Source organism: Trachinotus anak, unplaced genomic scaffold (genome assembly GCF_046630095.1).
Source record: "Trachinotus anak isolate AG129_WGS33_773 ecotype Australia unplaced genomic scaffold, CSIRO_AGI_Tana_v1 ptg000018l, whole genome shotgun sequence".
Lineage (NCBI taxonomy): Eukaryota > Metazoa > Chordata > Actinopteri > Carangiformes > Carangidae > Trachinotus > Trachinotus anak.
This window is the reverse complement of record NW_027273869.1, coordinates 5969739-5991205: the sequence shown is the minus strand read 5'-3', so window position 1 is coordinate 5991205 and position 21467 is coordinate 5969739. Positions and strand designations below refer to the sequence as shown.

Below are 21467 nucleotides of genomic sequence, written 5' to 3'. Positions count from 1 at the left end.
TTCCAAGGCATTAAAAAGAAATTTAAAAAAATACACATGGTGATTTCTGAAAACGATAAATTGGTTTGACACCACCCTCAAGTGACGAGGAAAAAACTCCAAACAGCCTTTCATGTTGGATTGGAGAAATCCTTGGGAGAATTACACAAGAGGAGCCCTCTTCCAAGGCATTGTGGTGTCTTGAAAGTAAAAAAAATACACATTGTGATTTTTGAAAACAATAAATTGGTGAGCAGGAAAAAAAACTACAAAAAATCTTTCAGACAGATTTGGAGAAATCCTTGGGAAGATTACACAAGAGGAGCCCTCTTCCAAGGCACTCCGGTTTCTTGAAAGTAGAAAAAAACACATATTGGGGTTTCTCAAAACGATAAATTGGTTTGACACCACCCTCAAGTGAGTAGGAAAAAACTCCAAACAGCCTTTCAGGTTGGATTGGAGAAATCCTTGGGAAGATGACACAAGAGGAGCCCTCTTCCAAGGCATTGCGGTGTCTTGAAAATAAAAAAAATACACATGGTGATTCCTCAAAACAATAAAATGGTGATCAGGAACAAACTCCAAAACATCTTTCAGAGAGATTTGGAGAAATCCTTGGGAAGATTACACAAGAGGAGCCCTCTTCCAAGGCACTCCGGTGTCTTGAAAGTAAAAAAAATACACATGGTGATTTCTGAAAACAATAAATTGGTGAGCAGGAAAAAAAACTACAAAAAATCTTTCAGACAGATTTAGAAAAATCCTTGGGAAGATTACACAAGAGGAGCCCTCTTCCAAGACATTGTGATGTTGTGAAAGTAAAAAAATACACATGGTGATTTCTCAAAAAAATAAATGGGTTTCACACAACCCTCAAGTGAGCAGGAAAAAACTCCAAACAGCCTTTCAGGTTGGATTGGAGAAATCCTTGGGAAGATTACACAAGAGGAGCCCTCTCCCAAGGCATTGCGGTGTCTTGACAGTAAAAAAAATACACATGGTGATTCCTCAAAACAACAAATTGGTGAGCACGAAAAAACTCCAAAAAGCCTTTCAGACAGGTTTGGAGAAATCCTTGGGAAGATTACACAAGAGGAGCCCTCTCCCAAGGCATTGCGGTGTCTTGAAAGTAAAAAAAATACACATGGTGAGTTCTCAAAACGATAAATTGGTTTGACACCACCCTCAAGTGAGTAGGAAAAAACTCCAAACAGCCTTTCAGGTTGGATTGGAGAAATCCTTGGGAAGATGACACAAGAGGAGCCCTCTCCCAAGGCATTGCGGTGTCTTGAAAATAAAAAAAATACACATGGTGATTTCTCAAAACAATGAAATGGTGATCAGGAACAAACTCCAAAACATCTTTCAGAGAGATTTGGAGAAATCCTTGGGAAGATTACACAAGAGGAGCCCTCTTCCAAGGCACTCCGGTGTCTTGAAAGTAAAAAAAAAATACACATGGTGATTTCTCAAAACAATAAATTGGTGAGCAGGAAAAAACTCCAAAACATCTTTCAGAGAGATTTGGAGAAATCCTTGGGAAGATTACACAAGAGGAGCCCTCTTCCAAGACATTGCAGTGTCGTGAAAGTAAAAAAATACACATGGTGATTCCTCAAAACAACAAATTGGTGAGCAGGAAAAAACTCCAGAAAATCTTTCAGAGAGATTTGGAAAAATCCTTGGGAAGATTACACAAGAGGAGCTCTCTTCCAAGGCATTAAAAAGAAATTTAAAAAAATACACATTGTGATTTCTCAAAACAATAAATGGGTTTGACACCACCCTCAAGTGAGCAGGAAAAAACTCCAAACAGCCTTTCAGGTTGGATTGGAGAAATCCTTGGGAAGATGACACAAGAGGACCCCTCTCCCAAGGCATTGCGGTGTCTTGAAAATAAAAAAAATACACATGGTGATTTCTCAAAACAATAAATTGGTGAGCAGAAAAAAACTCCAAAAAATCTTTCAGACAGATTTGGAGAAATCCTTGGGAAGATTACACAAGAGGAGCCCTCTTCCAAGGCACTCCGGTTTCTTGAAAGTAGAAAAAAACACATATTGGGGTTTCTCAAAACGATAAATTGGTTTGACACCACCCTCAAGTGAGTAGGAAAAAACTCCAAACAGCCTTTCAGGTTGGATTGGAGAAATCCTTGGGAAGATGACACAAGAGGACCCCTCTCCCAAGGCATTGCGGTGTCTTGAAAATAAAAAAAATACACATGGTGATTTCTCAAAACAATAAAATGGTGATCAGGAACAAACTCCAAAACATCTTTCAGAGAGATTTGGAGAAATCCTTGGGAAGATTACACAAGAGGAGCCCTCTTCCAAGGCACTCCGGAGTCTTGAAAGTAAAAAAAATACACATGGTGATTTCTGAAAACAATAAATTGGTGAGCAGGAAAAAACTCCAAAAAATCTTTCAGACAGATTTGGAAAAATCCTTGGGAAGATCACACAAGAGGAGCCCTCTTCCAAGGCATTGCAGTGTCGTGAAAGTAAAAAAATACACATGGTGATTTCTCAAAACAATAAATGGGTTTCACACCACCCTCAAGTGACGAGGAAAAAACTCCAAACAGCCTTTCAGTTTGGATTGGAGAAATCCTTGGGAGGATTACACAAGAGGAGCCCTCTCCCAAGGCATTGTGGTGTCTTGAAAGTAAAAAAAATACACATTGTGATTTCTCAAAACAATAAATTGGTGAGCAGGAAAAAAAACTACAAAAAATCTTTCAGACAGATTTGGAAAAATCCTTGGGAAGATTACACAAGAGGAGCCCTCTTCCAAGACATTGCAGTGTCGTGAAAGTAAAAAAATACACATGGTGATTTCTCAAAACAATAAATGGGTTTCACACCACCCTCAAGTGAGCAGGAAAAAACTCCAAACAGCCTTTCAGGTTGGATTGGAGAAATCCTTGGGAAGATGACACAAGAGGAGCCCTCTCCCAAGGTATTGCGGTGTCTTGAAAATAAAAAAAATACACATGGTGATTTCTCAAAACAATAAAATGGTGAGCAGGAACAAACTCCAAAAAATCTTTCAGACAGATTTGGAGAAATCCTTGGGAAGATTACACAAGAGGAGCCCTCTTCCAAGACATTGCAGTGTCGTGAAAGTAAATAAATACACATGGTGATTTCTCAAAACAATAAATGGGTTTCACACCACCCTCAAGTGACGAGGAAAAAACTCCAAACAGCCTTTCAGGTTGGATTGGAGAAATCCTTGGGAGGATTACACAAGAGGAGCCCTCTCCCAAGGCATTGTGGTGTCTTGAAAGTAAAAAAAATACACATTGTGATTTCTGAAAACAATAAATTGGTGAGCAGAAAAAAAAACTACAAAAAATCTTTCAGACAGATTTGGAAAAATCCTTGGGAAGATTACACAAGAGGAGCCCTCTTCCAAGACATTGTGATGTTGTGAAAGTAAAAAAATACACATGGTGATTTCTCAAAAAAATAAATGGGTTTGACACCACCCTCAAGTGAGCAGGAAAAAACTCCAAACAGCCTTTCAGGTTGGATTGGAGAAATCCTTGGGAAGATTACACAAGAGGAGCCCTCTCCCAAGGCATTGCGGTGTCTTGACAGTAAAAAAAATACACATGGTGATTCCTCAAAACAACAAATTGGTGAGCACGAAAAAACTCCAAAAAGCCTTTCAGACAGGTTTGGAGAAATCCTTGGGACGATTACAGAAGAGGAGCTCTCTTCCAAGGCATTAAAAAGAAATTTAAAAAAATACACATTGTGATTTCTCAAAACAATAAATTGGTTTGACACCACCCTCAAGTGAGCAGGAAAAAACTCCAAACAGCCTTTCAGGTTGGATTGGAGAAATCCTTGGGAGGATCACACAAGAGGAGCCCTCTTCCAAGGCATTGCGGTGTCTTGAAAATAAAAAAAGTACACATGGTGATTTCTCAAAACAATAAATTGGTGAGCAGGAAAAAAAACTACAAAAAATCTTTCAGACAGATTTGGAGAAATCCTTGGGAAGATTACACAAGAGGAGACCTCTTCCAAGGCACTCCGGTTTCTTGAAAGTAGAAAAAAAACACATATTGGGGTTTCTCAAAACGATAAATTGGTTTGACACCACCCTCAAGTGAGTAGGAAAAAACGCCAAACAGCCTTTCAGGTTGGATTGGAGAAATCCTTGGAAAGATCACACAAGAGGAGCCCTCTCCCAAGGCATTGCGGTGTCTTGACAATAAAAAAAATACACATGGTGATTTCTCAAAACAATAAAATGGTGATCAGGAACAAACTCCAAAACATCTTTCAGACAGATTTGGAGAAATCCTTGGGAAGATTACACAAGAGGAGCCCTCTTCCAAGGCACTCCGATGTCTTGAAAGTAAAATAAATTCACATGGTGATTTCTCAAAACAATAAATTGGTGAGCAGGAAAAAACTCCAAAAAATCTTTCAGACAGATTTGGAAAAATCCTTGGGAAGATTACACAAGAGGAGCCCTTGAAAATAAAAAAAATACACATGGTGATTTCTCAAAACAATAAAATGGTGATCAGGAACGAACTCCAAAAAATCTTTCAGACAGATTTGGAGAAATCCTTGGGAAGATTACACAAGAGGAGCTCTCTTCCAAGGCATTAAAAAGAAATTTAAAAAAATACACATTGTGATTTCTCAAAACAATAAATTGGTTTGACACCACCCTCAAGTGAGCAGGAAAAAACTCCAAACAGCCTTTCAGGTTGGATTGGAGAAATCCTTGGGAAGATGACACAAGAGGAGCCCTCTCCCAAGGCATTGCGGTGTCTTGAAAATAAAAAAAATACACATGGTGATTTCTCAAAACAATAAATTGGTGAGCAGGAAAAAACTCCAAAAAATCTTTCAGACAAATCTGGAGAAATCCTTGGGAAGATTACACAAGAGGAGCCCTCTTCCAAGGCACTCCGTTTTCTTGAAAGTAGAAAAAAACACATATTGTGATTTCTCAAAACAATAAATTGGTGAGCAGGAAAAAAAACTACAAAAAATCTTTCAGACAGATTTGGAAAAATCCTTGGGAAGATTACACAAGAGGAGCCCTCTTCCAAGACATTGTGATGTCGTGAAAGTAAAAAAATACACATGGTGATTTCTCAAAAAAATAAATGGGTTTCACACCACCCTCAAGTGAGCAGGAAAAAACTCCAAACAGCCTTTCAGGTTGGATTGGAGAAATCCTTGGGAAGATTACACAAGAGGAGCCCTCTCCCAAGGCATTGCGGTGTCTTGACAGTAAAAAAAATACACATGGTGATTCCTCAAAACAACAAATTGGTGAGCACGAAAAAACTCCAAAAAGCCTTTCAGACAGGTTTGGAGAAATCCTTGGGACGATTACAGAAGAGGAGCTCTCTTCCAAGGCATTAAAAAGAAATTTAAAAAAAATACACATTGTGATTTCTCAAAACAATAAATTGGTTTGACACCACCCTCAAGTGAGCAGGAAAAAACTCCAAACAGCCTTTCAGGTTGGATTAGAGAAATCCTTGGAAAGATCACACAAGAGGAGCCCTCTTCCAAGACATTGCAGTGTCGTGAAAGTAAAAAAATACACATGGTGATTTCTCAAAACAATAAATGGGTTTCACACCACCCTCAAGTGAGCAGGAAAAAACTCCAAACAGCCTTTCAGGTTGGATTGGAGAAATCCTTGGGAAGATGACACAAGAGGAGCCCTCTCCCAAGACATTGCGGTGTCGTGAAAGTAAAGGAATACACATGGTGATTTATGAAAACAATAAATTGGTGAGCAGAAAAAAACTCCAAAAAATCTTTCAGACAGATTTGGAAAAATCCTTGGGAGGATTACACAAGAGGAGCCCTCTTCCAAGGCATTGCGGTGTCTTGAAAGTAAAAAAAAAATACACATGGTGATTTCTGAAAGCAATAAATTGGTGAGCAGGAAAAAACTCCAGAAAATCTTTCAAAGAGATTTGGAAAAATCCTTGGGAAGATTACACAAGAGGAGCCCTCTTCCAAGACATTGCAGTGTCGTGAAAGTAAAAAAATACACATGGTGATTTCTCAAAACAATAAATGGGTTTCACACCACCCTCAAGTGACGAGGAAAAAACTCCAAACAGCCTTTCAGGTTGGATTGGAGAAATCCTTGGAAAAATCACACAAGAGGAGCCGTCTTCAAAGACATTGCGGTGTCTTGACAGTAAAAAAAATACACATGGTGATTCCTCAAAACAACAAATTGGTGAGCACGAAAAAACTCCAGAAAGCCTTTCAGACAGGTTTGGAGAAATCCTTGGGAAGATTACACAAGAGGAGCCCTCTTCCAAGGCATTAAAAAGAAATTTAAAAAAATACACATGGTGATTTCTGAAAACGATAAATTGGTTTGACACCACCCTCAAGTGACGAGGAAAAAACTCCAAACAGCCTTTCATGTTGGATTGGAGAAATCCTTGGGAGAATTACACAAGAGGAGCCCTCTTCCAAGGCATTGTGGTGTCTTGAAAGTAAAAAAAATACACATTGTGATTTTTGAAAACAATAAATTGGTGAGCAGGAAAAAAAACTACAAAAAATCTTTCAGACAGATTTGGAGAAATCCTTGGGAAGATTACACAAGAGGAGCCCTCTTCCAAGACATTGTGATGTTGTGAAAGTAAAAAAATACACATGGTGATTTCTCAAAAAAATAAATGGGTTTCACACCACCCTCAAGTGAGCAGGAAAAAACTCCAAACAGCCTTTCAGGTTGGATTGGAGAAATCCTTGGGAAGATTACACAAGAGGAGCCCTCTCCCAAGGCATTGCGGTGTCTTGACAGGAAAAAAAATACACATGGTGATTCCTCAAAACAACAAATTGGTGAGCACGAAAAAACTCCAAAAAGCCTTTCAGACAGGTTTGGAGAAATCCTTGGGACGATTACAGAAGAGGAGCTCTCTTCCAAGGCATTAAAAAGAAATTTAAAAAAATACACATTGTGATTTCTCAAAACAATAAATTGGTTTGACACCACCCTCAAGTGAGCAGGAAAAAACTCCAAACAGCCTTTCAGGTTGGATTAGAGAAATCCTTGGAAAGATCACACAAGAGGAGCCCTCTTCCAAGACATTGCAGTGTCGTGAAAGTAAAAAAATACACATGGTGATTTCTCAAAACAATAAATGGGTTTCACACCACCCTCAAGTGAGCAGGAAAAAACTCCAAACAGCCTTTCAGGTTGGATTGGAGAAATCCTTGGGAAGATGACACAAGAGGAGCCCTCTCCCAAGACATTGCGGTGTCGTGAAAGTAAAAGAATACACATGGTGATTTATGAAAACAATAAATTGGTGAGCAGAAAAAAACTCCAAAAAATCTTTCAGACAGATTTGGAAAAATCCTTGGGAGGATTACACAAGAGGAGCCCTCTTCCAAGGCATTGCGGTGTCTTGAAAGTAAAAAAAAAATACACATGGTGATTTCTGAAAACAATAAATTGGTGAGCAGGAAAAAACTCCAGAAAATCTTTCAGAGAGATTTGGAAAAATCCTTGGGAAGATTACACAAGAGGAGCCCTCTTCCAAGACATTGCAGTGTCGTGAAAGTAAAAAAATACACATGGTGATTTCTCAAAACAATAAATGGGTTTCACACCACCCTCAAGTGACGAGGAAAAAACTCCAAACAGCCTTTCAGGTTGGATTGGAGAAATCCTTGGAAAGATCACACAAGAGGAGCCGTCTTCAAAGACATTGCGGTGTCTTGACAGGAAAAAAAATACACATGGTGATTTCTCAAAACAATAAATTGGTGAGCAGGAAAAAAAACTACAAAAAATCTTTCAGACAGATTTGGAAAAATCCTTGGGAAGATTACACAAGAGGAGCCCTCTTCCAAGACATTGCAGTGTCGTGAAAGTAAAAAAATACACATGGTGATTTCTCAAAACAATAAATGGGTTTCACACCACCCTCAAGTGAGCAGGAAAAAACTCCAAACAGCCTTTCAGGTTGGATTGGAGAAATCCTTGGGAAGATGACACAAGAGGAGCCCTCTCCCAAGGTATTGCGGTGTCTTGAAAATAAAAAAAATACACATGGTGATTTCTCAAAACAATAAAATGGTGAGCAGGAACAAACTCCAAAAAATCTTTCAGACAGATTTGGAAAAATCCTTGGGAAGATTACACAAGAGGAGCCCTCTTCCAAGACATTGCAGTGTCGTGAAAGTAAATAAATACACATGGTGATTTCTCAAAACAATAAATGGGTTTCACACCACCCTCAAGTGACGAGGAAAAAACTCCAAACAGCCTTTCAGGTTGGATTGGAGAAATCCTTGGGAGGATTACACAAGAGGAGCCCTCTCCCAAGGCATTGTGGTGTCTTGAAAGTAAAAAAAATACACATTGTGATTTCTGAAAACAATAAATTGGTGAGCAGAAAAAAAAACTACAAAAAATCTTTCAGACAGATTTGGAAAAATCCTTGGGAAGATTACACAAGAGGAGCCCTCTTCCAAGACATTGTGATGTTGTGAAAGTAAAAAAATACACATGGTGATTTCTCAAAAAAATAAATGGGTTTGACACCACCCTCAAGTGAGCAGGAAAAAACTCCAAACAGCCTTTCAGGTTGGATTGGAGAAATCCTTGGGAAGATTACACAAGAGGAGCCCTCTCCCAAGGCATTGCGGTGTCTTGACAGTAAAAAAAATACACATGGTGATTCCTCAAAACAACAAATTGGTGAGCACGAAAAAACTCCAAAAAGCCTTTCAGACAGGTTTGGAGAAATCCTTGGGACGATTACAGAAGAGGAGCTCTCTTCCAAGGCATTAAAAAGAAATTTAAAAAAATACACATTGTGATTTCTCAAAACAATAAATTGGTTTGACACCACCCTCAAGTGAGCAGGAAAAAACTCCAAACAGCCTTTCAGGTTGGATTGGAGAAATCCTTGGGAGGATCACACAAGAGGAGCCCTCTTCCAAGGCATTGCGGTGTCTTGAAAATAAAAAAAGTACACATGGTGATTTCTCAAAACAATAAATTGGTGAGCAGGAAAAAAAACTACAAAAAATCTTTCAGACAGATTTGGAGAAATCCTTGGGAAGATTACACAAGAGGAGACCTCTTCCAAGGCACTCCGGTTTCTTGAAAGTAGAAAAAAAAAACATATTGGGGTTTCTCAAAACGATAAATTGGTTTGACACCACCCTCAAGTGAGTAGGAAAAAACGCCAAACAGCCTTTCAGGTTGGATTGGAGAAATCCTTGGAAAGATCACACAAGAGGAGCCCTCTCCCAAGGCATTGCGGTGTCTTGACAATAAAAAAAATACACATGGTGATTTCTCAAAACAATAAAATGGTGATCAGGAACAAACTCCAAAACATCTTTCAGACAGATTTGGAGAAATCCTTGGGAAGATTACACAAGAGGAGCCCTCTTCCAAGGCACTCCGATGTCTTGAAAGTAAAATAAATTCACATGGTGATTTCTCAAAACAATAAATTGGTGAGCAGGAAAAAACTCCAAAAAATCTTTCAGACAGATTTGGAAAAATCCTTGGGAAGATTACACAAGAGGAGCCCTTGAAAATAAAAAAAATACACATGGTGATTTCTCAAAACAATAAAATGGTGATCAGGAACGAACTCCAAAAAATCTTTCAGACAGATTTGGAGAAATCCTTGGGAAGATTACACAAGAGGAGCTCTCTTCCAAGGCATTAAAAAGAAATTTAAAAAAATACACATTGTGATTTCTCAAAACAATAAATTGGTTTGACACCACCCTCAAGTGAGCAGGAAAAAACTCCAAACAGCCTTTCAGGTTGGATTGGAGAAATCCTTGGGAAGATGACACAAGAGGAGCCCTCTCCCAAGGCATTGCGGTGTCTTGAAAATAAAAAAAATACACATGGTGATTTCTCAAAACAATAAATTGGTGAGCAGGAAAAAACTCCAAAAAATCTTTCAGACAAATCTGGAGAAATCCTTGGGAAGATTACACAAGAGGAGCCCTCTTCCAAGGCACTCCGTTTTCTTGAAAGTAGAAAAAAACACATATTGTGATTTCTCAAAACAATAAATTGGTGAGCAGGAAAAAAAACTACAAAAAATCTTTCAGACAGATTTGGAAAAATCCTTGGGAAGATTACACAAGAGGAGCCCTCTTCCAAGACATTGCAGTGTCGTGAAAGTAAAAAAATACACATGGTGATTTCTCAAAACAATAAATGGGTTTCACACCACCCTCAAGTGACGAGGAAAAAACTCCAAACAGCCTTTCAGGTTGGATTGGAGAAATCCTTGGAAAGATCACACAAGAGGAGCCGTCTTCAAAGACATTGCGGTGTCTTGACAGTAAAAAAAATACACATGGTGATTTCTCAAAACAACAAATTGGTGAGCACGAAAAAACTCCAGAAAGCCTTTCAGACAGGTTTGGAGAAATCCTTGGGAAGATTACACAAGAGGAGCCCTCTTCCAAGGCATTAAAAAGAAATTAAAAAAAATACACATGGTGATTTCTGAAAACGATAAATTGGTTTGACACCACCCTCAAGTGAGTAGGAAAAAACTCCAAACAGCCTTTCAGGTTGGATTGGAGAAATCCTTGGGAAGATCACACAAGAGGAGCCCTCTTCCAAGACATTGCGGTGTAGTGAAAGTAAAAGAATACACATGGTGATTTATGAAAACAATAAATTGGTGAGCAGAAAAAAACTCCAAAAAATCTTTCAGACAGATTTGGAAAAATCCTTGGGAGGATTACACAAGAGGAGCCCTCTTCCAAGGCATTGCGGTGTCTTGAAAGTAAAAAAAAAATACACATGGTGATTTCTGAAAACAATAAATTGGTGAGCAGGAAAAAACTCCAGAAAATCTTTCAGAGAGATTTGGAGAAATCCTTGGGAAGATTACACAAGAGGAGCCCTCTTCCAAGACATTGCAGTGTCGTGAAAGTAAAAAAATACACATGGTGATTTCTCAAAACAATAAATGGGTTTCACACCACCCTCAAGTGAGCAGGAAAAAACTCCAAACAGCCTTTCAGGTTGGATTGGAGAAATCCTTGGGAAGATTACACAAGAGGAGCCCTCTCCCAAGGCATTGCGGTGTCTTGACAGGAAAAAAAATACACATGGTGATTTCTCAAAACAATAAATGGGTTTCACACCACCCTTAAGTGAGTAGGAAAAAACGCCAAACAGCCTTTCAGGTTGGATTGGAGAAATCCTTGGGAAGATGACACAAGAGGAGCCCTCTCCCAAGGCATTGCGGTGTCTTGAAAATAAAAAAAATACACATGGTGATTTCTCAAAACAATAAAATGGTGATCAGGAACAAACTCCAAAACATCTTTCAGAGAGATTTGGAGAAATCCTTGGGAAGATTACACAAGAGGAGCCGTCTTCAAAGACATTGCGGTGTCTTGACAGTAAAAAAAATACACATGGTGATTTCTCAAAACAACAAATTGGTGAGCACGAAAAAACTCCAGAAAGCCTTTCAGACAGATTTGGAGAAATCCTTGGGAAGATTACACAAGAGGAGCCCTCTTCCAAGGCATTAAAAAGAAATTTAAAAAAATACACATGGTGATTTCTGAAAACGATAAATTGGTTTGACACCACCCTCAAGTGAGTAGGAAAAAACTCCAAACAGCCTTTCAGGTTGGATTGGAGAAATCCTTGGGAAGATCACACAAGAGGAGCCCTCTTCCAAGACATTGCGGTGTAGTGAAAGTAAAAGAATACACATGGTGATTTATGAAAACAATAAATTGGTGAGCAGAAAAAAACTCCAAAAAATCTTTCAGACAGATTTGGAAAAATCCTTGGGAGGATTACACAAGAGGAGCCCTCTTCCAAGGCATTGCGGTGTCTTGAAAGTAAAAAAAAAATACACATGGTGATTTCTGAAAACAATAAATTGGTGAGCAGGAAAAAACTCCAGAAAATCTTTCAGAGAGATTTGGAGAAATCCTTGGGAAGATTACACAAGAGGAGCCCTCTTCCAAGACATTGCAGTGTCGTGAAAGTAAAAAAATACACATGGTGATTTCTCAAAACAATAAATGGGTTTCACACCACCCTCAAGTGAGCAGGAAAAAACTCCAAACAGCCTTTCAGGTTGGATTGGAGAAATCCTTGGGAAGATTACACAAGAGGAGCCCTCTCCCAAGTCATTGCGGTGTCTTGACAGGAAAAAAAATACACATGGTGATTTCTCAAAACAATAAATGGGTTTCACACCACCCTTAAGTGAGTAGGAAAAAACGCCAAACAGCCTTTCAGGTTGGATTGGAGAAATCCTTGGGAAGATGACACAAGAGGAGCCCTCTCCCAAGGCATTGCGGTGTCTTGAAAATAAAAAAAATACACATGGTGATTTCTCAAAACAATAAAATGGTGATCAGGAACAAACTCCAAAACATCTTTCAGAGAGATTTGGAGAAATCCTTGGGAAGATTACACAAGAGGAGCCCTCTTCCAAGGCACTCCGATGTCTTGAAAGTAAAAAAAATACACATGGTGATTTCTGAAAACAATAAATTGGTGAGCAGGAAAAAACTCCAAAAAATCTTTCAGACAGATTTGGAGAAATCCTTGGGAAGATTACACAAGAGGAGCCCTCTTCCAAGGCATTAAAAAGAAATTTAAAAAAATACACATTGTGATTTCTCAAAACAATAAATTGGTTTGACACCACCCTCAAGTGAGCAGGAAAAAACTCCAAACAGCCTTTCAGGTTGGATTGGAGAAATCCTTGGGAAGATCACACAAGAGGAGCCCTCTTCCAAGGCATTGCGGTGTCTTGAAAATAAAAAAAATACACATGGTGATTTCTCAAAACAATAAATTGGTGAGCAGGAAAAAAAACTACAAAAAATCTTTCAGACAGATTTGGAGAAATCCTTGGGAAGATTACACAAGAGGAGCCCTCTTCCAAGACATTGCAGTGTCGTGAAAGTAAAAAAATACACATGGTGATTTCTCAAAACAATAAATGGGTTTCACACCACCCTCAAGTGACGAGGAAAAAACTCCAAACAGCCTTTCAGGTTGGATTGGAGAAATCCTTGGGAGGATTACACAAGAGGAGCCCTCTCCCAAGGCATTGCGGTGTCTTGAAAGTAAAAAAAAAATACACATGGTGATTTCTGAAAACAATAAATTGGTGAGCAGGAAAAAAAACTACAAAAAATCTTTCAGAGAGATTTGGAAAAATCCTTGGGAAGATTACACAAGAGGAGCCCTCTTCCAAGACATTGCAGTGTCGTGAAAGTAAAAAAATACACATGGTGATTTCTCAAAACAATAAATGGGTTTGACACCACCCTCAAGTGACGAGGAAAAAACTCCAAACAGCCTTTCAGGTTGGATTGGAGAAATCCTTGGAAAGATCACACAAGAGGAGCCGTCTTCAAAGACATTGTGGTGTCTTGACAGTAAAAAAAATACACATGGTGATTCCTCAAAACAACAAATTGGTGAGCACGAAAAAACTCCAGAAAGCCTTTCAGACAGGTTTGGAGAAATCCTTGGGAAGATTACACAAGAGGAGCCCTCTTCCAAGACATTGCAGTGTCGTGAAAGTAAAAAAATACACATGGTGATTTCTCAAAACAATAAATGGGTTTCACACCACCCTCAAGTGACGAGGAAAAAACTCCAAACAGCCTTTCAGGTTGGATTGGAGAAATCCTTGGAAAGATCACACAAGAGGAGCCGTCTTCAAAGACATTGCGGTGTCTTGACAGTAAAAAAAATACACATGGTGATTCCTCAAAACAACAAATTGGTGAGCACGAAAAAACTCCAGAAAGCCTTTCAGACAGGTTTGGAGAAATCCTTGGGAAGATTACACAAGAGGAGCCCTCTTCCAAGGCATTAAAAAGAAATTTAAAAAAATACACATGGTGATTTCTGAAAACGATAAATTGGTTTGACACCACCCTCAAGTGAGTAGGAAAAAACTCCAAACAGCCTTTCAGGTTGGATTGGAGAAATCCTTGGGAAGATCACACAAGAGGAGCCCTCTTCCAAGACATTGCGGTGTCGTGAAAGTAAAAGAATACACATGGTGATTTATGAAAACAATAAATTGGTGAGCAGAAAAAAACTCCAAAAAATCTTTCAGACAGATTTGGAAAAATCCTTGGGAGGATTACACAAGAGGAGCCCTCTTCCAAGGCATTGCGGTGTCTTGAAAGTAAAAAAAAAATACACATGGTGATTTCTCAAAACAATAAATTGGTTTGACACCACCCTCAAGTGAGCAGGAAAAAACTCCAAACAGCCTTTCAGGTTGGATTGGAGAAATCCTTGGGAAGATCACACAAGAGGAGCCCTCTCCCAAGACATTGCGGTGTCGTGAAAGTAAAAGAATACACATGGTGATTTATGAAAACAATAAATTGGTGAGCAGAAAAAAACTCCAAAAAATCTTTCAGACAGATTTGGAAAAATCCTTGGGAGGATTACACAAGAGGAGCCCTCTTCCAAGGCATTGCGGTGTCTTGAAAGTAAAAAAAAAATACACATGGTGATTTCTGAAAACAATAAATTGGTGAGCAGGAAAAAAAACTACAAAAAATCTTTCAGAGAGATTTGGAAAAATCCTTGGGAAGATTACACAAGAGGAGCCCTCTTCCAAGACATTGCAGTGTCGTGAAAGTAAAAAAATACACATGGTGATTTCTCAAAACAATAAATGGGTTTGACACCACCCTCAAGTGACGAGGAAAAAACTCCAAACAGCCTTTCAGGTTGGATTGGAGAAATCCTTGGAAAGATCACACAAGAGGAGCCGTCTTCAAAGACATTGTGGTGTCTTGACAGTAAAAAAAATACACATGGTGATTCCTCAAAACAACAAATTGGTGAGCACGAAAAAACTCCAGAAAGCCTTTCAGACAGGTTTGGAGAAATCCTTGGGAAGATTACACAAGAGGAGCCCTCTTCCAAGGCATTAAAAAGAAATTTAAAAAAATACACATGGTGATTTCTGAAAACGATAAATTGGTTTGACACCACCCTCAAGTGAGTAGGAAAAAACTCCAAACAGCCTTTCAGGTTGGATTGGAGAAATCCTTGGGAAGATCACACAAGAGGAGCCCTCTTCCAAGACATTGCGGTGTCGTGAAAGTAAAAGAATACACATGGTGATTTATGAAAACAATAAATTGGTGAGCAGAAAAAAACTCCAAAAAATCTTTCAGACAGATTTGGAAAAATCCTTGGGAGGATTACACAAGAGGAGCCCTCTTCCAAGGCATTGCGGTGTCTTGAAAGTAAAAAAAAAAAACACATGGTGATTTCTGAAAACAATAAATTGGTGAGCAGGAAAAAACTCCAGAAAATCTTTCAGAGAGATTTGGAAAAATCCTTGGGAAGATTACACAAGAGGAGCCCTCTTCCAAGACATTGCAGTGTCGTGAAAGTAAAAAAATACACATGGTGATTTCTCAAAACAATAAAATGGTGATCAGGAACAAACTCCAAAAAATCTTTCAGACAGATTTGGAGAAATCCTTGGGAAGATTACACAAGAGGAGCCCTCTTCCAAGACATTGTGATGTCGTGAAAGTAAAAAAATACACATGGTGATTTCTCAAAAAAATAAATGGGTTTCACACCACCCTCAAGTGAGCAGGAAAAAACTCCAAACAGCCTTTCAGGTTGGATTGGAGAAATCCTTGGGAAGATTACACAAGAGGAGCCCTCTCCCAAGGCATTGCGGTGTCTTGACAGTAAAAAAAATACACATGGTGATTCCTCAAAACAACAAATTGGTGAGCACGAAAAAACTCCAAAAAGCCTTTCAGACAGGTTTGGAGAAATCCTTGGGACGATTACAGAAGAGGAGCTCTCTTCCAAGGCATTAAAAAGAAATTTAAAAAAATACACATTGTGATTTCTCAAAACAATAAATGGGTTTCACACCACCCTCAAGTGAGCAGGAAAAAACTCCAAACAGCCTTTCAGGTTGGATTGGAGAAATCCTTGGGAAGATTACACAAGAGGAGCCCTCTCCCAAGGCATTGCGGTGTCTTGACAGGAAAAAAAATACACATGGTGATTTCTCAAAACAATAAATGGGTTTCACACCACCCTCAAGTGAGTAGGAAAAAACGCCAAACAGCCTTTCAGGTTGGATTGGAGAAATCCTTGGGAAGATGACACAAGAGGAGCCCTCTCCCAAGGCATTGCGGTGTCTTGAAAATAAAAAAAATACACATGGTGATTTCTCAAAACAATAAAATGGTGATCAGGAACAAACTCCAAAACATCTTTCAGAGAGATTTGGAGAAATCCTTGGGAAGATTACACAAGAGGAGCCCTCTTCCAAGGCACTCCGATGTCTTGAAAGTAAAAAAAATACACATGGTGATTTCTGAAAACAATAAATTGGTGAGCAGGAAAAAACTCCAAAAAATCGTTCAGACAGATTTGGAGAAATCCTTGGGAAGATTACACAAGAGGAGCCCTCTTCCAAGGCATTAAAAAGAAATTTAAAAAAATACACATTGTGATTTCTCAAAACAATAAATTGGTTTGACACCACCCTCAAGTGAGCAGGAAAAAACTCCAAACAGCCTTTCAGGTTGGATTGGAGAAATCCTTGGGAAGATTACACAAGAGGAGCACTCTTCCAAGACATTGCAGTGTCGTGAAAGTAAAAAAAATACACATGGTGATTTCTCAAAACAATAAATTGGTGAGCAGGAAAAAAAACTACAAAAATTCTTTCAGACAGATTTGGAGAAATCCTTGGGAAGATTACACAAGAGGAGCCCTCTTCCAAGACATTGCAGTGTCGTGAAAGTAAAAAAATACACATGGTGATTTCTCAAAACAATAAATGGGTTTCACACCACCCTCAAGTGACGAGGAAAAAACTCCAAACAGCCTTTCAGGTTGGATTGGAGAAATCCTTGGGAAGATCACACAAGAGGAGCCCTCTCCCAAGACATTGCCGTGTCGTGAAAGTAAAAGAATACACATGGTGATTTATGAAAACAATAAATTGGTGAGCAGAAAAAAACTCCAAAAAATCTTTCAGACAGATTTGGAAAAATCCTTGGGAGGATTACACAAGAGGAGCCCTCTTCCAAGGCATTGCGGTGTCTTGAAAGTAAAAAAAAAATACACATGGTGATTTCTGAAAACAATAAATTGGTGAGCAGGAAAAAAAACTACAAAAAATCTTTCAGAGAGATTTGGAAAAATCCTTGGGAAGATTACACAAGAGGAGCCCTCTTCCAAGACATTGCAGTGTCGTGAAAGTAAAAAAATACACATGGTGATTTCTCAAAACAATAAATGGGTTTGACACCACCCTCAAGTGACGAGGAAAAAACTCCAAACAGCCTTTCAGGTTGGATTGGAGAAATCCTTGGAAAGATCACACAAGAGGAGCCGTCTTCAAAGACATTGTGGTGTCTTGACAGTAAAAAAAATACACATGGTGATTCCTCAAAACAACAAATTGGTGAGCACGAAAAAACTCCAGAAAGCCTTTCAGACAGGTTTGGAGAAATCCTTGGGAAGATTACACAAGAGGAGCCCTCTTCCAAGACATTGCAGTGTCGTGAAAGTAAAAAAATACACATGGTGATTTCTCAAAACAATAAATGGGTTTCACACCACCCTCAAGTGACGAGGAAAAAACTCCAAACAGCCTTTCAGGTTGGATTGGAGAAATCCTTGGAAAGATCACACAAGAGGAGCCGTCTTCAAAGACATTGCGGTGTCTTGACAGTAAAAAAAATACACATGGTGATTCCTCAAAACAACAAATTGGTGAGCACGAAAAAACTCCAGAAAGCCTTTCAGACAGGTTTGGAGAAATCCTTGGGAAGATTACACAAGAGGAGCCCTCTTCCAAGGCATTAAAAAGAAATTTAAAAAAATACACATGGTGATTTCTGAAAACGATAAATTGGTTTGACACCACCCTCAAGTGAGTAGGAAAAAACTCCAAACAGCCTTTCAGGTTGGATTGGAGAAATCCTTGGGAAGATCACACAAGAGGAGCCCTCTTCCAAGACATTGCGGTGTCGTGAAAGTAAAAGAATACACATGGTGATTTATGAAAACAATAAATTGGTGAGCAGAAAAAAACTCCAAAAAATCTTTCAGACAGATTTGGAAAAATCCTTGGGAGGATTACACAAGAGGAGCCCTCTTCCAAGGCATTGCGGTGTCTTGAAAGTAAAAAAAAAAAACACATGGTGATTTCTGAAAACAATAAATTGGTGAGCAGGAAAAAACTCCAGAAAATCTTTCAGAGAGATTTGGAAAAATCCTTGGGAAGATTACACAAGAGGAGCCCTCTTCCAAGACATTGCAGTGTCGTGAAAGTAAAAAAATACACATGGTGATTTCTCAAAACAATAAAATGGTGATCAGGAACAAACTCCAAAAAATCTTTCAGACAGATTTGGAGAAATCCTTGGGAAGATTACACAAGAGGAGCCCTCTTCCAAGACATTGTGATGTCGTGAAAGTAAAAAAATACACATGGTGATTTCTCAAAAAAATAAATGGGTTTCACACCACCCTCAAGTGAGCAGGAAAAAACTCCAAACAGCCTTTCAGGTTGGATTGGAGAAATCCTTGGGAAGATTACACAAGAGGAGCCCTCTCCCAAGGCATTGCGGTGTCTTGACAGTAAAAAAAATACACATGGTGATTCCTCAAAACAACAAATTGGTGAGCACGAAAAAACTCCAAAAAGCCTTTCAGACAGGTTTGGAGAAATCCTTGGGACGATTACAGAAGAGGAGCTCTCTTCCAAGGCATTAAAAAGAAATTTAAAAAAATACACATTGTGATTTCTCAAAACAATAAATGGGTTTCACACCACCCTCAAGTGAGCAGGAAAAAACTCCAAACAGCCTTTCAGGTTGGATTGGAGAAATCCTTGGGAAGATTACACAAGAGGAGCCCTCTCCCAAGGCATTGCGGTGTCTTGACAGGAAAAAAAATACACATGGTGATTTCTCAAAACAATAAATGGGTTTCACACCACCCTCAAGTGAGTAGGAAAAAACGCCAAACAGCCTTTCAGGTTGGATTGGAGAAATCCTTGGGAAGATGACACAAGAGGAGCCCTCTCCCAAGGCATTGCGGTGTCTTGAAAATAAAAAAAATACACATGGTGATTTCTCAAAACAATAAAATGGTGATCAGGAACAAACTCCAAAACATCTTTCAGAGAGATTTGGAGAAATCCTTGGGAAGATTACACAAGAGGAGCCCTCTTCCAAGGCACTCCGATGTCTTGAAAGTAAAAAAAATACACATGGTGATTTCTGAAAACAATAAATTGGTGAGCAGGAAAAAACTCCAAAAAATCTTTCAGACAGATTTGGAGAAATCCTTGGGAAGATTACACAAGAGGAGCCCTCTTCCAAGGCATTAAAAAGAAATTTAAAAAAATACACATTGTGATTTCTCAAAACAATAAATTGGTTTGACACCACCCTCAAGTGAGCAGGAAAAAACTCCAAACAGCCTTTCAGGTTGGATTGGAGAAATCCTTGGGAAGATTACACAAGAGGAGCACTCTTCCAAGACATTGCAGTGTCGTGAAAGTAAAAAAAATACACATGGTGATTTCTCAAAACAATAAATTGGTGAGCAGGAAAAAAAACTACAAAAATTCTTTCAGACAGATTTGGAGAAATCCTTGGGAAGATTACACAAGAGGAGCCCTCTTCCAAGACATTGCAGTGTCGTGAAAGTAAAAAAATACACATGGTGATTTCTCAAAACAATAAATGGGTTTCACACCACCCTCAAGTGACGAGGAAAAAACTCCAAACAGCCTTTCAGGTTGGATTGGAGAAATCCTTGGGAGGATTACACAAGAGGAGCCCTCTCCCAAGGCATTGTGGTGTCTTGAAAATAAAAAAATACACATGGTGATTTCTCAAAACAATAAAATGGTGATCAGGAACAAACTCCAAAAAATCTTTCAGACAGATTTGGAGAAATCCTTGGGAAGATTACACAAGAGGAGCCCTCTTCCAAGACATTGCAGTGTCGTGAAAGTAAAAAAATACACATGGTGATTTCTCAAAACAATAAATGGGTTTCACACCACTCTCAAGTGACGAGGAAAAAACTCCAAACAGCCTTTCATGTTGGATTGGAGAAATCCTTGGGAGAATTACACAAGAGGAGCCCTCTTCCAAGGCATTGTGGTGTCTTGAAAGTAAAAAAAATACACATTGTGATTTCTGAAAACAATAAATTGGTGAGCAGGAAAAAAAACTACAAAAAATCTTTCAGACAGATTTGGAGAAATCCTTGGGAAGATTACACAAGAGGAGCCCTCTTCCAAGACATTGTGATGTTGTGAAAGTAAAAAAATACACATGGTGATTTCTCAAAAAAATAAATGGGTTTCACACCACCCTCAAGTGAGCAGGAACAAACTCCAAACAGCCTTTCAGGTTGGATTGGAGAAATCCTTGGGAAGATTACACAAGAGGAGCCCTCTCCCAAGGCATTGCGGTGTCTTGACAGGAAAAAAAATACACATGGTGATTCCTCAAAACAACAAATTGGTGAGCACGAAAAAACTCCAAAAAGCCTTTCAGACAGGTTTGGAGAAATCCTTGGGACGATTACAGAAGAGGAGCTCTCTTCCAAGGCATTAAAAAGAAATTTAAAAAAATACACATTGTGATTTCTCAAAACAATAAATTGGTTTGACACCACCCTCAAGTGAGCAGGAAAAAACTCCAAACAGCCTTTCAGGTTGGATTGGAGAAATCCTTGGGAAGATGACACAAGAGGAGCCCTCTTCCAAGGCATTGCGGTGTCTTGAAAATAAAAAAAATACACATGGTGATTTCTGAAAACAATAAATTGGTGAGCAGGAAAAAACTCCAAAAAATCTTTCAGACAGATTTGGAGAAATCCTTGGGAAGATTACACAAGAGCAGCCCTCTTCCAAGACATTGCAGTTTGTTGACAGTAATATAAACACAAACGGTCATATCGCAAAAGAAGAAATTGGTTTCACACCAACTTAAAGTGAGTAGGAAAAAACTTCAAAAGATGAACTTGGAGAAATACTTAGGAAGAAATGCACAGTTGAGTTCTTTTTTCACGCATGAGGGGGCAACTGTGTTTATGCCACCCTCAAGTGAACAACAAAAAAATTCACAAAAAACTTTTAAATCAGATTGCAGAAATACTTGGGAACATTATACAAAAGAGCTTTCTTCCAAGGCTTTAAGCAGTCATGCTTGAAGGTAGAATCTCATTAATATGGCTATGTTAGCTGTACTTTGACTGCACTTTTGTCACTTCCAGTCAACATTACTCTAAAAAGCTCTATTAAGTCACACATGATTTGAAGCTCCTTTTCCCTTTAAATATAATAAAGTCTGTTTCTGAGATACCACAGCATGTCAAAAAAGTATTAGTTTCACTAGCATAATCTGCCATCACAAACATATCAACTCACTGTACATACA

At 38.8% G+C, this 21467-nt stretch overlaps 1 long non-coding RNA gene across 1 annotated transcript; it reads left to right on the top strand.

The window, feature by feature from the left end:
- Positions 1 to 3558: 3558 nt before the first annotated feature.
- LOC139635338 (uncharacterized) lies at positions 3559 to 10052 on the top strand. The gene is made up of 3 exons (XR_011694178.1): positions 3559 to 4932; positions 9122 to 9215; positions 9795 to 10052. It is a non-coding gene; the product is annotated as an uncharacterized lncRNA (long non-coding RNA).
- Positions 10053 to 21467: the final 11415 nt, after the last annotated feature.